We start from the raw sequence: 9322 nt of genomic DNA on the forward strand, positions 1-9322 counted from the left end.
AGAATTCAATTCCTTTCAAAAATAAACATTTTCATAGGAATTCAATTATTTAAAAAAGAATTTTTTTTAATTCTTTGTCAGATTTCAATTATTTTCAATTTTTTAATGAAATTTAATTATTTTCAAAAAGTTTTAAAAAATTCTGAGAAATTCAATTATTTTTACAAATAAACTTCTTTACAGGAATTCAATTTTTTAAAAAAAATTTTAATAAAATTCGTTGCAAGAATTCAATTATTTTCATAAATAACAAAACTTATCGCAGAATTTCAATTATTTTTTATACAATTTTAAATATAATGTTAGAAAATTGCATTTATTCTTAAAGTTTTTTTTTTTTATATTCACCGAAAGAATTCAATTATTTTTAAAAATTTTCATAAAATTCTTCGTAAAAATTAAATTTTAAGAAATATTCAATTATTGAATAAATTAGTTATTTTTATATTTAAATAATTGAATTCTCGTAAAATTCAATTATTATTTTTCGTATTTTTAACTAATAATTCTGTAAAATTAATTTTTTTGAAAAAGTTTTTGAAAAAACAAAATTGAATATTTTTTTTTTGAAATTATTTAAAGTTTTTATTTTCTAATATATATTTAACTGAAGAATTTTCAAATAATCGAAATTTTGTCAAATTGAATTGTGAAAAGATGGATTTTGAAAATTTTCAAAGAACTTTTTCAAAAAATATTAAAAATAATTGATTTAAAGAAGAATTTTAGTTAAAAATTCTAGAAAATGTTAATTTAGTTGAAATAATGAAAATAATTGTGCAGAAGTTACAGTAACAATATTCTTATAATATAAAATAATGATTTTATCAGTTGGCCATCTTTAATTATTATTAAATGTTTTATAATAATATTCTTAAGAATTGTTCAATTTGACAATGTTTGAATATAAAATTTTTGAACATCTTAATTAAAAATAAATAAATTATTATTAAAAAGTAATAATGATTAAATATTCATTTAAAAAAGAAGTTATTGATGTTTTTGAATAATTTTACTTTTGAAGAAATTTGTAAATAAATGTAATAGAAGATTGTTTTGAAAAAGTCAAAATTCTGTCTGGAAATCAGGGAAATGTCAGGGAAAAACAACATTAAATTTTTGTAGCAACCCTGTAATTTTAATTATAGTTTTATTAAATTTATTTATTTATTGATTGTTTTATTTATCTAGTTAGATATTTATACTATTTTTACATTTATAACTGACTTAATTTTACTATAAATGGTCTTCTAATTAATAAACAATTTAAATTGTTGTGGTAAAATTAATTAAAATTAATTATTTTTATTAGTTTACTATTATTCATTTATTATATTATTATTAATTTATGACTAGCATATTATCCTTAATATTATTACTAATTAAAGTATTTATTTCATTGAAATTAATTACGTAATTAAAATAATTGTTTTTTCAAGTTTATTCATTTATTAAAGTTTGACTAAATTGCTCCATAATATAAGGAATTAAAATTTTCCTGTAATAGAATTAATTACAATGCAATTAAAATATAGTTCGTTCAATTTACTATCTGTTTATTTTAATCTAAATTTATTTATTGTTAATTTAATAAATAAAAAATAAATAATAATAAACAATAATTAATAAATTTGATAAATTGATCTCGCAATGGTTTTTAATAGATTTTCTAAAAAAAAAAAAAACAATTGTGCAATTTTCTTTTCGTTTCTTAAAATATAAATTGAACCAATAAAAAAAGGTGACTTTTAGAAATAAAATAAACTCTAACAAGTTGTTTCTGTTAAGACAGTGGGAGAGATCTGATGGGGTTCCATTAATAAACCGAATCAGGTCCCCCTCTGTCAACTAATAATTTCTGTTACTATATTAAGCCAAGGGGACTTCTAGAGAAGAAAATATATAGTTGATTGACCCAACATAATCATTCTTTTGTCTACTTGCGTGTGTATTTTTCAATTAATCTCATCAATTGTTTATAAAGACGCGAGAAGTGTCCCTTTTCTCTTTGCTTTTTTAATTAACAACAAATTTTTTTTATAAATAATTACTGCAATTAACATTTACCTCGAATTATAAAAGAAACTTTAAAGGAACTTTTCTGATAATAGAAATAACAATAGTAATAAAAAATATAAATAATCGAAAAGTAATAATAAATAATAAAAATATCAAAAATAATTAATTAAATAATTAATAATTAAATGAATTATTAAAATTAACGAATAAAAAATGTTTGAATAAAAAGAAGTACAGTTTAGGAAAAAAAAAAATTCTTTCTCTTTTTTTGTATGAATTTTGGAGAAAGAAAAGGGAAAAAGTTTGATATATAAGATTCGGGAAGATTGTTATGTAAAAGTAATTGCGAGTAATTAAATATATTATTGAATCATTGATGCCATGAAGGCGTTGAATATTCACACATGTTATTTGCCGCATTACCCAAGAGCACTCACCCGTATCTCCATAAAAAAAATCTAGGAGCAAAAATAGTGCAAAATATATTCTTCGAAAATAAAACTAATAACATGTTTCAAGGCACTTTCCTCCGTTCTTATCGTCTATAATTCTACTTTGCCCTCGAAGATTAGTTTTATTGATATTAGAAAGAAAAGACCAATCAAGAAACGGGGAATTCCTGGTTCAAAGTAACGTTACTCAAATTTCTTCAGTTTCTTTGGAAAAAATGTTTATTAAAAAGAAAAGAAAACAAACAAACAAAATATCAAGAGAGAATATTTTTATTGATTACTAATATTGATCTTTGTATTTTTTCCTGTTGAAAAACTACTCTACACATGTTCCTAAAGATTCGAACGAGTTTTCTTTTTATATCATCGTTAAAATCTAAATTTTGTTAAAGAGTAATATTTTTTTGACAGATAAGAAAATTAATTCCTAACTATAAAAATTTACTTCATTTTAAATTTTATTCTAGGAATTTTCGAAAATATTTAAATAGAAAAAAACATATTATTAGTTCATTTGAACTTCTCGAAAATTTTCTGTTTAAGATTTAAAAATTTTTATCTACTTTTAAAAATGATATTTTTATCTCTTAAACCTAAGGAGAGAGAATTTTTTTTTCTAAACAGAACTCGGTAGGGTTTGGAATTAGAAAAATGTCAAAGTTTTTGAGACACTTTATTGGATAAATGTGGATGATTTCTTGAAAAAGAATTTTCGGAGATGCATAAAAATAGTATTCTCACTTTCAAATTAGAAAAGCTTATATGCTCGATGCGGATGATATTTTTTTTCCTTTTGAAGTCACATAGGGAAATCGTGAGAGAATTATATATTTTTCTTTTTTCGCAAATATAGAAAACGCATTTTTTTAAGAACAAGTTTACTCAATTTAAATACATTTTCTTAAATAATCGCGCAAAATCATGTGTGTATTGAAATAATTCATTTTTATATCATTTCCTTTCCTTCTTTACATATTATATACAACTGGATCAGTCACTATATTTGATAACCTAGAACCGGTTGCGATATAACTTTTTTTTCTAAACTTTGATACCACAAATAATCGCAATTTACTTTATATTCAATATCGCTCTAAACTTCTCATTAAATTTGATTATAAGCATTTATAAATTCGTTTCTAAGCACATCTTGCGAAAATTTATATTCTCTCTTTATTAGTAGTGATAATAATAATTATTATTGTCATTTATATTAATAATTATTGTTATTATTGTCATGTATTAGAATAATAATAATTCGTACTGTCAGCATTTATTGTAGTGATAATTATTAATATTACCATATATTCTATTTACTTGCTTTTCTATCACTCTCTAAATCTGAATCAGTTAAAATTTTAATAAATCTGTGAATTAATTTTTGTTTTTGAATTAGTTGAAATTTACTGATTTTGCAAAAATTTGAAAATTAGTTGAAATATTTTTACTCCTGAATCAGTAAATTTTAACTGATTTGAAAGCAAAATGTCAGTTACTGATTCAAATGAGTTAAAATTTTAATTGATTTTTGTATAATTTGAAAATTTTGAATAATTCTTATAATTACAAATTATTTAGTAAAAGTTACTAATTTCACTAACTAACTTCACTAACTTCAGAAAGAATGCACTTTAAATTAATAAAATTTCAATAATTTGCATAAGGATATCAATAATGTTATAGGTAGTAAACTTTACTATTTCATTTAATATTTTTTATTAATTTTATTAATTTTTTTATTTTTCCAGGTTTTTAAAACTACATTTATATTTTACAAAATTAAATAATTAGTCACATAATAATTTTTCCATAAGAATTAAGATTTTCAAAAATTTTAAATTTAAACCTTTTTGAAATTAAATATCTTTAAAAAAAATTGTTATAAAACATGAAGAAATCGATCACTCCGAGTCTTCGACTCATCGATTATTCGGAAATTCTTTAATCAAATATATATTAGACAATAAAAGTATATCAAATAACTTAAACAAAATTCAATTAAAGTTTTTAAAAAAAAATTAAAACTGAATAATTTTCAGTTAAAAGTATGAAAAATTTAAAAATTCAAAGATTATAATTTGAAACCTTTTCAAAATTCAATTATTTCTAAAAATTCAACTATAATACTTTCTCAGTTTCTCTCTAAATTTGAATTAGTAAAAATGTTTGCTATACTTAGAATTAGTGACTGAATTTTTGCTTTTGAATTAGTAAATTTTACTATTAAATTAGTAGAAACGACTATTAGTAAAATCTGCTAATTCAAAAGCAAAAAGTCTGTCACTAATTCAAAGTAGAAAACATTTTTACTAATTCAAATTTAGAGTTTAATATTCAATATTAGAATTATTATCTAAAATTTTAACTGAAATTCATATTTAAATCAATTTTTATTAGGAAATTTTACGAGAATTCAATTATTTAAATACAAAAATAAATAATTTATTGAAGAATTGAATGTTTTTTACAATTGAATAATCATAAAGAATTTTATCAACAAATATTTAAATAGGTAATTAAAAATCTTTTGACAAATAATTTTAATTTTCGAGAAATTAAATTAAAAATTGTATTAAAAATAATTGAATCCCTGTAAAAAATTTGATTAAATTGAGAAAAGTTTTTGGAAATAATTGAAATTTTGACAAGAATTTTATTAAAATTTTTGATAATAATTGAATTTTAGAAAAGAATTTTATTATTTATAAAGATAATTGAAATTTTAAAGAGAATTTTTAAAAATTTTTGACCATAATTGAATTACTGCGAAGAATTTTTTTTTTAAATAATTGAATTCTTGAAATGAATTTTATTGAAATTTATTTTTAAGCAGTTGAATTATTTTGTGGAATTTTATTGAAAATAATTGAATTTTGATAAATTATTGAAATTAATTAAATTTCTACGTAGAATTTTATTAAAATTATTTTGAAAAAAAATTGAATTGTTAAAAAAGAATTTCATTAAAATTTTTGAAAATAATTTAATTCTTTCAAGAAATTGAATTTCTTTAATGAGTTTTAATAAAAAATTTTAAGAATAATTACATTTTTCGAGAAATTGCTTTAAAACTGTATTAAAAATAATTGAATCTCTGTAAAAAATTTGATTGAATTGAAAAAAGTTTTTGAAAATAATATTGGAATTTTGCCAAGAATTTTATTAAAATTTTTGAAAATAATTGATTTTTATTATTTATAGAGATAATTGAAATTTTGATGAGAATTTTTTTTAAACTTTTGACCAATTGAATTTTGATAAATTATTGAAATTAATTAAATTTCTACGTAGAATTCTATTAAAATTATTTTGAAAAAAAATTGAATTGTTAAAAAATTTAAAATTGAATTAATATTGAAATATTTAAGTTAAATTAGATTTCAAGAATAAGCACAATTAGAAAACAATAATTTTCCAGGATTCCGATCATAAAATTTCCTGACTTTTCCAGGTTTTTTTCAAGGTTTATAAAATTCTCTTACATTTTCAGGTTTTCCAGGTTGCGTGGCAACCGCCTGTAATTTTTAAATTAGTAAAATTTGCTAGTTTTTAAATTAGTTAACTTTACTAGTTTTTAAATTAGTAAAATTTACTAATTTCAATAAAGATACTTTTTAATTTCCCCAAATTTTACTAATTTCAGTAAGGAAAGAAAAAAGTTAAATTCAAAAAAATTTTAATAATTTTCGTAAGGATACTACTAAACTTAGTACTTTTTACTAATTTCAGTAAGCATATCTTTTAATTTAGCAAACTTTACTAATTTTAGTATATGGACATTATTTAACTTAGTAATTCGTACTAATTTCTGTAAGGAAACTTTTTAATTTTGCGCACTTTAATAATTTTGGACTAAGAATATTATTTAATTTATCTAACTTTATTAATTATTATTAATTTTTTCGTAAAAATACTATTTCATTTACCGCAGACTTTTCTAAATAAATCAGTAAATTTTTTTTTCATAACAATTATTATCATAATCATTGTTGACTAATCAAAACCATGACTAATTAGCTACCAATTCTTTCAATAATACTGCACTAATATTAATTATACAATTAATCGCGTTTGGTGTCTCAATTTCTAATACTTAGATAATTAACAATCGCGTACGTGTTGAAACAAATGCTACAAATTTCATTATAAGAATCCACTTTGCCACAGAAAAATCAAGAATTCCGTCATTTCTTGTGAAAAATAAATATTTAAATTGAACTACGAGTATTTTAAGATTTTGAAGTGCATATGTACTTTTTTTTGTTTTTCAGAACAATTTTTTCTTTCTCTTGAAGCAAAAAACGTGGGAACTGTTTCTTTAAATGTAAATTAACTTCTTTTTTTGAAATGAAGTAAATTAAATTTTTTTCTTAAATGTAAATTAATTTTCGATTGCGAACAAATTTTTCCATGCAGATGCATCTTAAATAACTTAATAATACTTGATTAATTAGTTGAAGTTAATTAGTTCACTAATTAGGTCAGATATCAAATTTTTCGAAATAGAAAATTAGCAAAAATATCAAAAAGTGGAAAATTGGTTTCTAATTTCATTTTTGTGACAAGTTTTTAGTAAATATTAAATTCTGTTGATCAATGTTAAACAAAATAATTATTTAATTGGTGAAATAATTAAGTTAATTGCTAATTAATGTTAATTATAAATAATGACAAAGGTAAACAATAATTAATTTCTCATCTGCAAAATGGAATAATTAATCACATTATTATTTAAATTAATTAAAAATTAAATATAGGGATTAGTTAATTTAAGATACTTTATTAAAAAAATTTATTAGTTTTAAATTTCAAAATTGATAAAATTAACTATATATTTAGACTTTAGAACTTGTTAATTTTACCATACTGTCATGGAATATTTTCCATTTAAACTACTTTTTCTATAAAATTTTTTTATTTTCCTAAAGTGAACGTTTAAATGAACATCGCAATTTTTGTTACTAATTTTAATTCATATTTTATGATTAAAAATTATTTTTTTCTTACATGTAAAAATATTTTTTTTATGTTTAAAACAATTAAGTTTTAACGAAGTTAATGTTCATTTTATGTTATTTTTCAATTCAGTGAAGTAATTTTTGAAAATATCTAAACAGAAAATTTTTTTTTCGTTTATTAAATAAATAAATAAATAAATAAATAAAAAATCGTTTCGTTTATTTGAACGTTCGAAATTTTCGTAAAGTACTTATTTCTACAATTCGAAAAAACGTTTTTTCGATTTAAATAACCGATTATTTGGCTAGCAAACTGATATTTACTTGAACCAAATAATTTTATCGAATTAAAATAATTTTTTGTTCAATTCAAATAAATTTTTAATTTTTATTGAACCAATAATTTCAGTATTTGAAGCAAATAAATTTTATTTGAACCAATAGTTTCGGTACTTTAGGGAAATACCATATTACTTGATCCAAATAAATATTTGTTTAATAATAGAAAATTATTTATTGGAATTAAATAAATCTTTTTATAAGAAAAGTTTTATATTAAAAATAAAATAAAATCAAATAAAAAAAAATTAAGTGAATATTAAATTAAAATTAATGAAATTATTAAAATGAACTGAATTACTAAAGTTAATTTAATTACTAAAAATTAATTTAATAAAAATAGAGTTAATTATTAATTAATGTAATCTTTCTTCATAAAGAATTTCCTTTTCTTTAAAAACTTTGTTTTCCTTTCGTTTCTTCTAAAAATTCTTTTCATTAAGAAATTTTGATTCTATTTTTGAAAAGAAAAATTTCCTCCAAAAATACATTCTCTCATTATTACACACACACAAACAGACGCAGTTTTTTTTTTAAATATAAAAGTGAAAAATAAAATAAAACTTGCCTTGAAATTACAAGTTGAACGAAATAATATTCAGATCCAAATTGCGAAAATTTTTTGCATCCACGCCAAAAATTTTGAAACCACGTGCTTAAGAGAATTCTCTCACACTGCTCAATATATATATATATAAATTTAATTATGAAAAAAAAGAGAAACAAGAAGCCACTAAAATTCGATGACGATGTTTTAAACAGTAAAAATAAATCTCATCCTCGTCTTTAATTGACGAATCATCTTGTCTCAGTTGCACTCACTTTTTTTCAATTCTCCAAATCGTCTTAAATTTTTATACGCGCGAATTCGATGCACTTATCATTTACGAAATTGAGATCGTTTGCGCGTATTTTTCGTTCGAATTTTTTTTTTGTTTTTCAACCACCGAAAAAAATTTTGAGTAATTAAAAAAAAATTGGAAAAATCAATATAAATATAAAATTTTAGAATGTGACCGATTTCGGTGGATCGTTGATGGACACTGAGCTCTCTTTGGTGCTTTCAGCTCGAGTCTCGAGAACACTATAGAGAGAGAGAGACTGTCTCTGACTTTCAAAAGTGCGGTGTTCCCGCCACATGAACTATCATACACTGCATGCAGCTTCCACTCTGACCCCCCGTTAAAGAAATGGTGGTGGGGGTGAATTAAAAAGTTTTTGCCTCGACAATAAGGGTTTTTTTTTTCATTAATTAAAATGATGTGCAAACCTGCAATAGTGCGATAAACTGTCTTTGATATTTATTTTTATGATGATGACAGATCGACGTTATGTTATTTGACACTTGTCCGCATGTTATATAGTTTCCTTTATTCTTTCACGACATTTTATTTGCGCAAATTGTTACATATTAATTATTGGCGTAACTGAAATAATTTTCCCTGTTTTTTTTTATAGTGCCATGAACTTTTAATGTTTATAAGAGATTATTAATGATAAGCGTTCATGAAATTCATCGTCGGCACTTTTACGCGCACTTATTGGCTCGAATTT

General features: G+C 21.0%; 1 protein-coding gene across 2 annotated transcripts in view; it reads right to left on the bottom strand.

Annotated features, from left to right (window-relative positions):
• The window catches only part of LOC122498341 (patched domain-containing protein 3), an 80326-nt gene extending 71408 nt beyond the window's left edge, over nucleotides 1–8918 (bottom strand). The window contains exon 1 of one of the 2 annotated variants that reach the window (XM_043606036.1): nucleotides 8337–8918. The gene's annotated coding sequence lies outside the window, so the exon portion shown is untranslated. The remainder of the gene's footprint in view (nucleotides 1–8336) is intronic. The other variant, XM_043606027.1, reaches the window with a different exon arrangement.
• Nucleotides 8919–9322: the final 404 nt, after the last annotated feature.

This window comes from Leptopilina heterotoma, unplaced genomic scaffold, assembly GCF_015476425.1.
Source record: "Leptopilina heterotoma isolate Lh14 unplaced genomic scaffold, ASM1547642v1 Lhet_10, whole genome shotgun sequence".
Lineage (NCBI taxonomy): Eukaryota > Metazoa > Arthropoda > Insecta > Hymenoptera > Figitidae > Leptopilina > Leptopilina heterotoma.